The sequence below is a fragment of the Bombyx mori genome, chromosome 14, assembly GCF_030269925.1.
Source record: "Bombyx mori chromosome 14, ASM3026992v2".
NCBI classification, from domain to species: domain Eukaryota; kingdom Metazoa; phylum Arthropoda; class Insecta; order Lepidoptera; family Bombycidae; genus Bombyx; species Bombyx mori.
Window position 1 is genome coordinate 9,017,501 of NC_085120.1, and position 12,122 is coordinate 9,029,622.

The 12,122-nt window shown below is 39.2% G+C and overlaps 1 protein-coding gene and 1 long non-coding RNA gene across 3 annotated transcripts in view; both read left to right on the forward strand.

Annotated features, from left to right (window-relative positions):
• Positions 1-12,122, forward strand: part of LOC101740818 (ubiquitin-like protein 3) — a 178,247-nt gene that overhangs the window by 81,778 nt on the left and 84,347 nt on the right. The window lies entirely within an intron of this gene.
• Positions 1-12,122, forward strand: part of LOC134200118 (uncharacterized) — an 80,049-nt gene that overhangs the window by 38,616 nt on the left and 29,311 nt on the right. The window lies entirely within an intron of this gene.

Here is a 12,122-nt window from a genome sequence, read left to right on the forward strand (position 1 = left end):
AATGAGGAGATTCGCAGAAGAACCAGAGTACCTGACATATAGCCCAAAGGATTGTAAGATTGAAGTGCCACGAACTTCTGATCTCCTCGATGTGTAGCGGTTTTGATTAAATCACCATAATTCTATATTCGTATACATTTATCCGTGACTACGAAAACTGTTAGATATTCAAAAGGACCGAAATAATGTAATGACAATAAAAAAACGCGAGATTAAACCATACAAGTACTTTAATTATGCACCCTAATTGAATGCCGCTGCTCTCCAATGGGCATACAGGTCAAAGTGTAATTTGCCTTAGAATAACAACGGGTAATTCTTTCCAGTACAGATGGAAACCCGCGATTCCTTCCGTCCATCCAAAAAAGAGCCGTTTATCAACAGTAAAAATAACGTAATAGTTTCCTATTTCAACTTGTCGATATCATTCGGAGCCAGTGAATGTCGAAAGATTTATACCGTATTCCCTGTGATCAAATCAAAAGATATGAATTCGTGGCCAAATAAGTAAAATGATATTCGTAAATAGCTTGTCGTTTGATATTAGAAAGTGTATGAACGAACAAAAAAAAACATGAGAACAAAAGAGAAAGTTGGAGCAATATGAGACTGGCTGTTTGTCGTCACGGACATGAAGCGAAGTAGTAGGTATGCCAAACAAACAATATAACTATTGAATCGTAAAGATTTTGTGTTGTTCATTTCGGTTTACATATTTGTTTGAGACGCTATCAAATATTAGCGTTTTAGTTACAAATGCGTTACTGTTATCGTGTTTATACATGTTGACCGTGCTGGCCGTTTCAATTATCACAATAATAGAATGTGGAACCGGTTGTAATGTTATCGTTACGAGCGGTAACTAATATCGGACACGTCCGGCCCTTGCGGTGGGTCAACGCGCTCTGACACTCGGATACGGGCGTCGGCCGTGGATTCGATTTAAATGCATAATATGGTCACCATGCGGTCGCCTCCATTTTTTGTGGTACTTACTACCTCTAATGGACTTTCCCGTCTTCTTTCCGAAGCTATGTCGTTAGAAAACTGTATTGGCTCGTGTTCGTGTATTCAATACAGGTATAACGAGCCACTTAATTACTGCTTATGCAATACGTTTTTTTTTTAATTCCATAGAAAGTCTGTCTTTGTCTGCCTATTCGTTGGTAACCTAAGGTGCTAGACGGGTAGTAGGGCTTTCCCGATCCATTCTCGGTCTCTTTCTCTCTCGGTTTCTTTTAAGCATTTCAAGAACCGGTCAGTGTTCTTGTCGACGTGCAATTTAAACCACAACCCACTGAGTTTCTCGTCGGATCTTCTCAGTGGGTACATGGTACAGTTTTAATGCAAGGAATCAACCAAGATTTGGGTAAAGAAAACTTTTAGCAATAAAACCGTTTATTTTACAAATTATACCTGCCTGTTGACCGATTCATGCTACGAATACCGAGGACTTCCATGAGAACTAACGAGTCCATTATAAGCTAAACATCCGAAAAAGGTTCTCTTCCGTCTGCCGTGAACGTGTTATGAACTTCATCGGACACATCATGCGGTCTCCCAGACATGAATTAGAGAAGCTCATGATTTCAGGTCGCATAGAGGGCGAGCGCGCCGTGCGCAGAACACCAGCCAGATGGCCAGATCTAATAAGAGAAGCACTTGGTGGTAGTCTGTAGCATGCGGTCCATGCCACCCATGATCGAACACAGTGGAAGAACGTAACAAGTGGTCGCGATCCTCAGTAGTGAGGGAACGATATAGAAGAAGTTGACTGATTATCAATGTTAATTATGTTCTGGTGTGCCATAAAGTGTACCTTCTATTTTTCTGTCAAGATTTAATAAAATATGAAGGTGCGTTTTAATTAGACATAGCGGGCGATATCGCTACGTGGATGACGCCGACCTCCCGTAGACATAAGGTCGAATTTTAATGTGTAACGGCTGTTCCACTATCGAAGCAGGACGCATGACTGATCCGCAGTCGTACCGTGCCGTTGGCTGTCAACAAGCCGTACGTACTATCTGATTACGCAAATTTTATACATTTTGCGTGTTTGATTATTATTAAACTATGTTTATTTTTTACTTTAGTTTTTTAATTAAACTATTATTCCTTCATAGTGAGAATTGTTCTTGAAAACGCGCTAAATGATGCGAGCTTAGACGACGCAGTGACGCGTGTGTTCCGGTTTGAAGAGTGGGACATTCGTTGCACTATACATCTATTTGAGATCACGATCTTATGTCTCGAATTGAGCTGCGGTGAGCGGTACTGAACACCAGAAGAGTGGCGAATTCATTGTCCCGTCTCGACAATCAACAAGAAACGAATATTATTAAATTACGTAACGGGTTTATATTGTGATTTTTAATTTTAATCATTTCAGTGTGAGCGCTGTTGCAATTGCTATAACTACGGGTAGATCAAACAATAATATATATAGTACATATTTACTACTACTACTACTAAATAATAGTATTTCTTCTTCTTTCTCTCCACTTTATCCCACTAGGTGCGGTCGGCACAGCGAATTTTTCTATTCGATTCTCTTCTATCAGCCGTCATTTCAACACTCACTTCTCTCTCTCTCATATAGTCATTCACACACTCCATCCATGTCTTCTTCGGTCGACCTTTTCCCCCTCTATCTTGCACTACCATTTCCATACATACTAAATAATAATATTTATATAATTAAAATTACAATTGAAGAAAGTAAAATTGTAAATCAATTTAATTAAATAACTTGCTACACAGTTCTCACGATTTCTCGTTCTGTGTATCTAACGTAAACAGTAAATAGAGATATAAACAGAGGTCTGGAAGCCACATTTGTGTTGTTGGACCAAACCAAGACCTGAATTTAATTAAACGCCCGTCAAAGGGCAAACGGTCTGGGACCCGAGTCTATGTTATATAACATTAGACTATGTCTGAATACATATATCGTTACGCTGTTTAGTTTGAAATATTGTAACACGCCGCCAACTTAATTTAGGTTAATTAAGTTACAATTACCTTTCTTGTTTCATTGTTAACCTTTTTGTCTGAAGTAATTATAAATTCGTCATAATCTAGACCTGAAAGATGTCATATCCAAAACTAAAAAAATATACGTCATCTTTTTTTTTTTGAGCTAACTTTTTTGATTTTCTAATCATAAAAATAAAGTGAACAATACAATAACGTTTAAGAAAAAATAGCTAAATCGCTCGCATACAAAGCTTGCATAAAAGCAGTATTAAGTTTTTAAATATATAAATAGAGAGCCGATGAGGTTTTCTGAAACCTTGACACGATTTGTTTTCCACAATCACTTTATGAACAATTCTGTTTGGCTCGACCCCCGCTTTGTATGCGACTACTATGACTAGATCATTCCATGAATTCCGACAAGAAATATTCAATATAAAGGGAATCAAAAAAGGAGATTCTGGATCCGGAACATATGTTCTTAGTGGCCGTTAATAAATTTAAAAAAATACCTTTTAGCACTTTTATGTGTGGGTAATAGTGTCAAATGCAATGCACGTAAAATATTTGCATCTCCCTAAAGTATTCGAATTGTTCTAAACGCCTGGTTTATTAGACAATCCGAGTCAGTTGTATGCGGATCCAAGCATTCCTCTCTCTCTAGTGCAACTAAAATCTCAGTGCATTTTTCAAGTTCTTGTGATATTACAACGGAATCGACTATAAACCGATGACACTATTTGTTTAATTACACTTTTGTCAAAGTCGTCTGACGCAGTTACTGTACATGGCCGATTGACGCTTTCTCGTGGAGAGCTAACTTCTCCCTTTACACACTCATTTTTAATTTTGTCGACCGTTCTAACACTCACACCACATATCGCCGCAGCAAGTTCACGAGAACGGCAGAAATTAACACTTTGTATTAATTTGTATTTAGGATCTATTTTCATTTCAGTGAAAAAAATTAAAACATTGTTGATAACAACACGTGCTTGTGCCGGTATATTGATGCCAACAGGCAAAATATTATTTTTAATAAATTGTGCCGTTTTGATACAAAACGAAGGAGTAGCCATTGTGTCACTAAAGAAATTCAGAGAACGAATGCACAAAAACAAATTTCTCTTCGACATATGAGTCGACTATTATCAAAGGCGGCAATCTGACTTTTGGACAATGATTGGTAAATCAGAAAAACGAATTATTGACTTTGTATTCCATTGGCAGTCACAAAACTCTTCGGAACGACATCTTAGATAAATAACAGGTTAACTATTAACCTTTATTTAATGCAGGTTTTGAACCGTATTCTTTGAAGGAGACGATTATATTCAAATAAATCTGTATTGACATATCAATAAAATTTTTTTGTCCAAATGTACAGATTGCCGCCTTTGATAATAGACGACTCATATATACTATGATTGCCTTCGATGACTCATTTGTTTCTATCGATAATGGCGTTGCGCCCGCGCAACATGCTCACCGCCCTAGCCCGGCTGTGCTTTATGACCCAAACTGCAGCGACAAAATAACTCTACTATAGTCACGTTCCGAACACACCCTCGAATAAACAATCCTCTTCGTTTCCATTGTGTGTGAACGACAAATAAAAACCTCTTTTGTTTTTGTGTACGCACGGAAACACTCGAAATATGCGATTGGCCACGCCGTCCTATCCCGACCACGATACGAATTGTCGAAGCAGCTCTTGAACGAGAATGGAACGTTTTTAATAAAACGTTTTAGTATCCGATGGGAATGCAAAATGGTACTGGTTCGCCACTGCCTTTCCAGTTTCACCAGGGCAGGTGGGCAAGCAAAGGCTCAGTCAGGAGGGGTGGGATTTACTAACAGACTTGTGTTTTAATGGTTCCTCGTGCATATCAGAATTGGGTATGCCGTTGTCCACCATGAGTCATGAGATCTATTCGGGTATGCTCGAAACATGCCCATTGTAAAACAAGTTGGAGGACAAATGATAAATACGCTCTCATCGCTGGATATGGGTACTTTTAGCTACCTCAGGCACCGGTCACCGTCAACCTTCGTCGTAAGCGACGGGTTCGACGAGTAAACTAACTCATAGACACAGCCCACTGATTTTCTCACCGGATCTTCTCAGTGGGTCTTCGATCCGGCGGTAGATTGTGCGAAGCACTGCTCTTGCTTGGGCTGATACTAGTAACGTCCCCAGATTAGAGCCCTGTGAGCTCACCTACTCGCTCGGTGAATCTACTATGACTCCTCGAGGTCACTAGAATAGGTACTTAAAATTAAAAAAAAGAGCTGGATTCGATTGAATCGCTTTAAAGCTCTAAATAAATTCTATTCGAATTAAAGTTTGAAGACCAGTACGTCTCTGTTGTCGGGTTTTTTATATACATAAAACACTCCGCGCGCGAAGCCTTTAAGTTCCGTGAGCTAAAACCGGTATGTGAACGTCCCTCATATTTAGCGCTAGTAACCAAGAAAGTCCATTAAGGATGCGGGACGTCAGCACCTAAGGACGCTCAATTGGATAAACCGCTTCCATTTACGCGAGAGACAGTTTGGGTTTAAAAAATTCAGGCAACGTACGCTAATAAAAACTGTAATTACGAACTCTGAATTAAAATTCAACCGGAGCGTTTTCTCCCGAGATTCGTTAAGTTGTAATTAAAAATTTCACGTTTCGAAAGGGTTTCGTAGCGCTGCGGTCTCGTACCCGCGTCACCTGTTCGCAGTTATTTTTCCAGTAAATAATTGACAAGCAGACGAGGGTAGGACGATATCCGTGTGCTCTATTCCTCCAAGTTTCCGAAACGTGGCGAGCTAATACGGCTCATGGTGTTGATGGACCGTCTTTTTTAAAAAAAAATTATTGCCTAGATGTGTGGACGAGCTCACAGCCCACCTGGTGTTAAGTGGTTACTGGAACCCATAGACATCTACAACGTAAATGCGCCACACACCTTGAGATATAAGTTCTAAGGTCTCAGTATAGTTACAACGGCTGCCCCACTATTCAAACCGAAACGCATTACTGCTTCACGGCAGAAATAGGCGGAGCGGTGGTACCTACCCGTGCGGACTCACAAAAGGTCTTACCACCAGTAAAAATGTAAGGCCGTTGTTGGCCTGATAAGCGACCTTTATAATTTGTGTTGAGCATTTTATGGATATTGCATAAGATTAACGTTGCTTCATGTGATTATTGTGAAAAGTCACATGCGTTTTGGGATACGGGGAAGAAATTTCTAGTCCTCGAAAAAAATATATTTTCATAATTAGTTATCGTGACTAAAATTTTTGATGCTAAGACTTTTACTGCTGTTAGGGTATATCTTGTGAGGCGGCACGTATAGGTAGGCAAAATTATAATATAATAAAAAAATGAGAAAAGCACCTCCGAGTCAATGAAAGTAATTTACGATAACTCAGAAACCCGCTTACAGTTTTCAAATCATATTTTCATTCGGTCATGAGTTTCATAGCTTTTGAATACGTTCTCGGGCAAAATTAATTTCTCTCTCTGTACGTCAAGTACCCATATACGTTGAAGGGGCAATATAAAACTTATTAAATACGTTTAGTTTTAGATTTGTACGTTAAACCAAAATAGGTACTACATAACACAACAAGTCGCAGTCCATTATCTTTGTATTATATAATAGACGTCTGAGAATTTTCCTTAATATCCTTGCAGCCGGCTTCCTAGGCTCTCAGTTGGGATAAAGGGAATATAAACATTTTTTTTATTGCTTAGATGGGTGGACGAGCTCACAGCCCACCTGGTGTTAAGTGGTTACTGGAGCCCATAGACATCTACAACGTAAATGCGCCACCCACCTTGAGATATAAGTTCTAAGGTCTCGGTATGGTTACAACGGCTGCCCCGCCCTTCAAGCCGAAACGCATTGCACTGCTTTACGGCAGAAATAGGCAGGGTAGTGGTACTTACCCGTGCAGACTCACAAGTCGTCCTACCACCAGTAACAATAACTAACTTGCATTGAAGTTAATATTTTGATGTTACAAGTTGCCAATCCAGGTTTGTTTTATTATATCTTAAAGTCTTAATTATCTACACTAGTATTGTAAATATAAAAGTTTTTATGGTATGCTGTTGATTACGCGATCACGTAAAAATGGCACAAAAATAGTTTGTAGCTTAGATTAAACCATGCTTTTTAGCGTAGTAAAAGACATGTCCACGGCAGCTGTATGCTAGTAATCCCGAGGGGCTATCCTAATTTCACGGACTTGTAAGCCGAGCTTACGAGGCTCAACCTGGTGACTTTGCTAACACTAGCCTAACAAGGGCAGTGCTTCGCTGAAGCTACCACCGCGTACCGATCGAAATTTCGACTCACTGCGGAGATCCGGCGACACACTCAGTTGACTGCTGAAACTGAGTATATTTACTGTATATTTGATGTTTGAGTATGTTTGCTGGTTCGTGGTTTTACGTACCAACAGATTTATAAATCGACTGGTGGTATATGGACCACAGACACAAGTAACAGTAACACAAACAACTCCTTGACCCGATAAAATGTATTTCACCTATACTTCTATACTAATATATAAATAATCTACAGGGTTTTTTTACGGATGTTCCGTTATAACTACTGAACTATGCATCCCCTTGACTTGAGACTTGGTATTTATGTAGAAAATACATGTACTTAATGGATAGGTTAATATTTATATGAGTGTGGGACTCCCTACACCAGTTGCGAGGGTGTTAATGATGAGAATCTTTGTGGGGGTGAGAAATAATAATGTTAATTTTAAATGCCCAGCGAAGCGGACGGGTACAGCTAGTTCTTTATAAATTCACAAATTTAAATGTAGTGAAACCGCCAGGCGCTATGTGTATTATTCGGTAAAAACGCCCTCTTAATAAATATTATTAAATGTCACTGAATTTAAATTAAAACTTCACACATTCCACGCTATCAATATAGGATGTGTTTCGTCCTTTCCGAGCCCGTTTTTAGAGAAGGTCACACACTGTTGTCGACCTTAAACCGCTATTTATGATGCCTCCATTACCAGGAAAATATATTTAGGTTACCAATTTTATTATCTTGCCGGTGGTATCCTACGAATCCGTCTACGTCAAATTAATAATAAATAAATTTACGCAGAATATCACGTATAGGAAATGTAGTATATTCGGAATAATTATAACAGTATTTTACATTTAGTTTAGGGAACGATCTTCTGCTCATTTATGTAAAGCTTTCCCTCTTTAAGAACGGTTAGCTGGTAGATAACTCAATTGTTGAGTTAAGCTCGCCATTTTATAACTTTTCGCAATTATTGTATTGTATTAACTGTGTGTACAATATAAAAGAAGAATAAAGAACGATTTTCTTTTTTATTGCTTAGATGGGTGGACGAGCTCACCGCCCACCTGGTGTTAAGTGGTTACTGGAGCCCATAGATATCTACGACGTAAATGCGCCACCCACCTTGAGATATAAGTTCTTAGGTCTCAAGTATAGTTACAACGGCTGCCCCACCCTTCAAACCGAAACGCATTACTGCTTCACGGCAGAAATAGGCAGGATAGATCTCTTCTCGGTGCAGCTGTTCACTGAACAGATAGGTACCACAACTTGAGTTTCCCGAATTACCTTGACATAAGGTTTGAGGTCTCTGTAACTACTTCTATATTAAATTTTCAGAAGCGATATTCCAAGATTACGCAACCCTATTTACCTCCTAACTCCTGAAACTCAGCCAACAAGTTACATAAATTCTAATATATTATTCAACGTTCACATAAAACCCCTCTAATGAATATGAGAAAGTTTTAACTAATATTCGATTCTGACGGTGACCTGTCTTTCGTATTGAGCGATAAACTGGTAAATTGTCCCAGACCTATTATTATTATCTAATATATAAAATTCTCGTGTCACAATGTTCGTTCCCATACTCCTCCGAAACCGCTGGACCGATTCTCATGAATTTTTTTATGCATATTCAGTAACCCTGAGAATCGGCTACTATCTATTTTTCATACCCCTAAGTGATTAGGGTTGTCCACCCCTAACATTTTTTTTTTATTTGGACTTTTTTTTTGTTATAATGAGGTATTATGTGGTTGAATGAGGTTTTGTTATTTTTATTATATATTCCCTCATCGTTCACAGCACTACATACCTCTTTCACTCATTTACCACATCCTTACACACTTACAATAAGTTATATTTTTTTTTCTACATTAGAAATTCGCTAGAAATCTTATATATGGCAAAACAATGTTTGACGGGTCAGCTAGTCTCTATATATAAAAATGAATTGCCGTTCGTTAGTTTCGCTAAAACTCGAGAACGGCTGGACCGATTTGGCTAATTTTGGTCTTGAATTATTCGTGGAAGTCCAGGGAAGGTTTAAAATGTGAGAAAATATAAAAAAGCTCGGAATTATATAAAAAAACAAACAATTTTGTTTTTCCTTTGATGTGTCCCCTTGATGTGTCTTTTATTTATCGATTGAGGCACTACGAATTCTGCCGGGTCAGCTAGTAATAAATAATATTTAACTACACTATACACTCGATATTTCATTTATTTGTATTAATGTGTGACATAATACACTTAGAGATGAACTCAACTCATAATTTAAAAATGCGATCATGTAATTAATATGTAATACAGTGATCTTTTACTGGTGGTAGGACCTCTTGTGAGTCCGCGCGTGTAGATACCACCACCCTACCTATTTCTGCCATGAAGCAGTAATGCGTTTCGGTTTGAAGGTTGGGGCAGCCGTTTTAAGTATACTGAGAACTTAGAACTCATATCTCAAGGTGGGTGGCGCATTTACGTTGTAGATGTCTATGGGCTCCAGTAACCATTAAACACCAGGTGGGCTGTGAGCTCGTCCACCCATCTAAGCAATAAATAAATAAAATTAATTTATGTATCGTAACTCGTAGCCAGATGGTCAGATCTAGTAAGAGAATCACTTGGTGGTAGTCTGTACCATGCGGTCATGCCACCCATGATCGAACACAGTGGAAGAACGTCACATGTGGTCGGGATCGTGAGGGAACAATATAGAAGAAGATGTGTTGTCCTGATATTGATATCCCCTCTACGTGTAGTAGTCGATGCTCTGATAAAAACGCACCATGTAATAGTTTCTCTGTTGCTAAGCGACACACCAGAGGTCGGTGGCGGCCGCGCAATTAGCTCCGCGTGCAGCTCTCATTCTCGACAGAACAAAGACCCCCTATCCAGGTCAGCTGTGATTAGACGGAAGCCGCGCTCCCTAGACGCCGCAGGGAGACTCCCTTGCGTTGAATACGTTTCCATATTACCAATTAACATGGAAAATATAAATTAGAAATATCGTCTGCAGAGAAACAAATTTGCGATGCCAAGTTATTTGCGTGTACTTACGTAGCGGTCAACGATATGCTTATATACAATATTATAATTAAACCGGCCACTAGTGCCAGTGGTGGATGTTTTGAAACTCTGCTCTGAATGTTTATTGTTCTATTTACAAGATTACTAAAATCCTAGAGAATAAGGTTTTGTTTTCAATCGTTAAGGTTTCTAATAAAAAAAAATCACAAATAATAAATATATCATCGTTATCATCGCGCCGTAATACATACATCAAGCTGTTTACGACAGTTGAAATCGCGACTGATCAAATCTTCTACAGATTATAAATGAATAAGCTTATCAATGCTGCATACATTCATTCGTAATTTTAGTTTCGTCAAAAAAGAAAATTGCTAGATAGCAATTTCTCGAGAACAATTCGAAGTTAATTTTCTGCAATAATTCATACGTCTGGCCCTTGAAAGCCGTCTCGGGAACGTGCGTTTCTTTATTTATAATGAAAGTCTAGACACAGAAAAAGAAATGGTATTTTTTTTATGATTGAAAGATTACTGTTGGCCCGGAGGCCTTTCCAGCTTCACCAGGACAGGTGGGCGAGCAAAGGCTCAGCCAGGAGGGGTGGGATTTGCTGACAACTGCCCGAGCGCCTCCGAAGGAGACCTAACAACTCAAGAGCAATTGCTTCGCGAATGAATCTACTACCAGATCGGAATCGCGACCCACTGAGAAGATCCGGCGAGAAACTCAGCGGGCTGATGCATGGGTTAGGTTGCACGTCGACCTCTTTGTCGAGTTCGACGAGTACGGTTACCGGGGTTCCATAATATTTCAATGGTCAATGTATTGCAGCGGACGTTTACGGAATTCCATTGCGTAAAGGGAACGGAGAACGTTTAAAAAAATTAAATGTTTTCGATTAAGCTTAGTTCGTTGAGGCGAGTTAGACAAGCATTCAACCGAAACGAAGGTCGGTTGGATTTATAAAATATGAAAAGATTCGATTGACGAGAGATTTCTTTTTTTAAATATCTGCAGATGAAATGTGAATTGAAAAAGTGCTAGAATAATAATTTGGATTCGAAAGGTTTTTCGATTATGATTACATAGCCAATGTTTTGATCATACCGTCGAAGCGGGGTAATGTTTTGGGGTGTGGTGATAGCCATCACCAGAACACAGGATATTTGACGGATGCCGGAATCCCGCTTACGACATATTCAAGATAAGCTTTCATGTATACAAGTTCCGAACAACAACATTCGGACTGTCGGTCTACCGAGCAATATCACCGGCTCGGCGGAAAATCTTCCTATCGTCTTTATTCCTAAAGGGGTATTGACTTACCTTGCATTCAAAATTCTAGCTGTAATGCGAAAAATAATAATAATAAATATGTACATATACATAATACCTTAGTAAAAATATAAGTTGAATATTACTAAGGGTGTTACAGCCGGAGACAACTAAAGAAATAATATGTACATACGTACGTTTGTATAAAATTTAAACATTCCCATCGGCACGACTTTTGTCAGAATTCGAGCTTTTTATTTATTGCTTAGATGGGTGGACGAGCTCACAGCCCACCTGGTGTTAAGTGGTTACTGGAGCCCATAGACATCTACAACGTAAATGCGCCACCCACCTTGAGATATAAGTTCTAAGGTCTCAAGTATAGTTACAACGGCTACCCCACCCTTCAAACCGAAACGCATTACTGCTTTCCGGCAGAAATAGGCAGGGTGGTGGTACCCAGCCGCGGGGACTCAGAAGAGGTCCTACCAC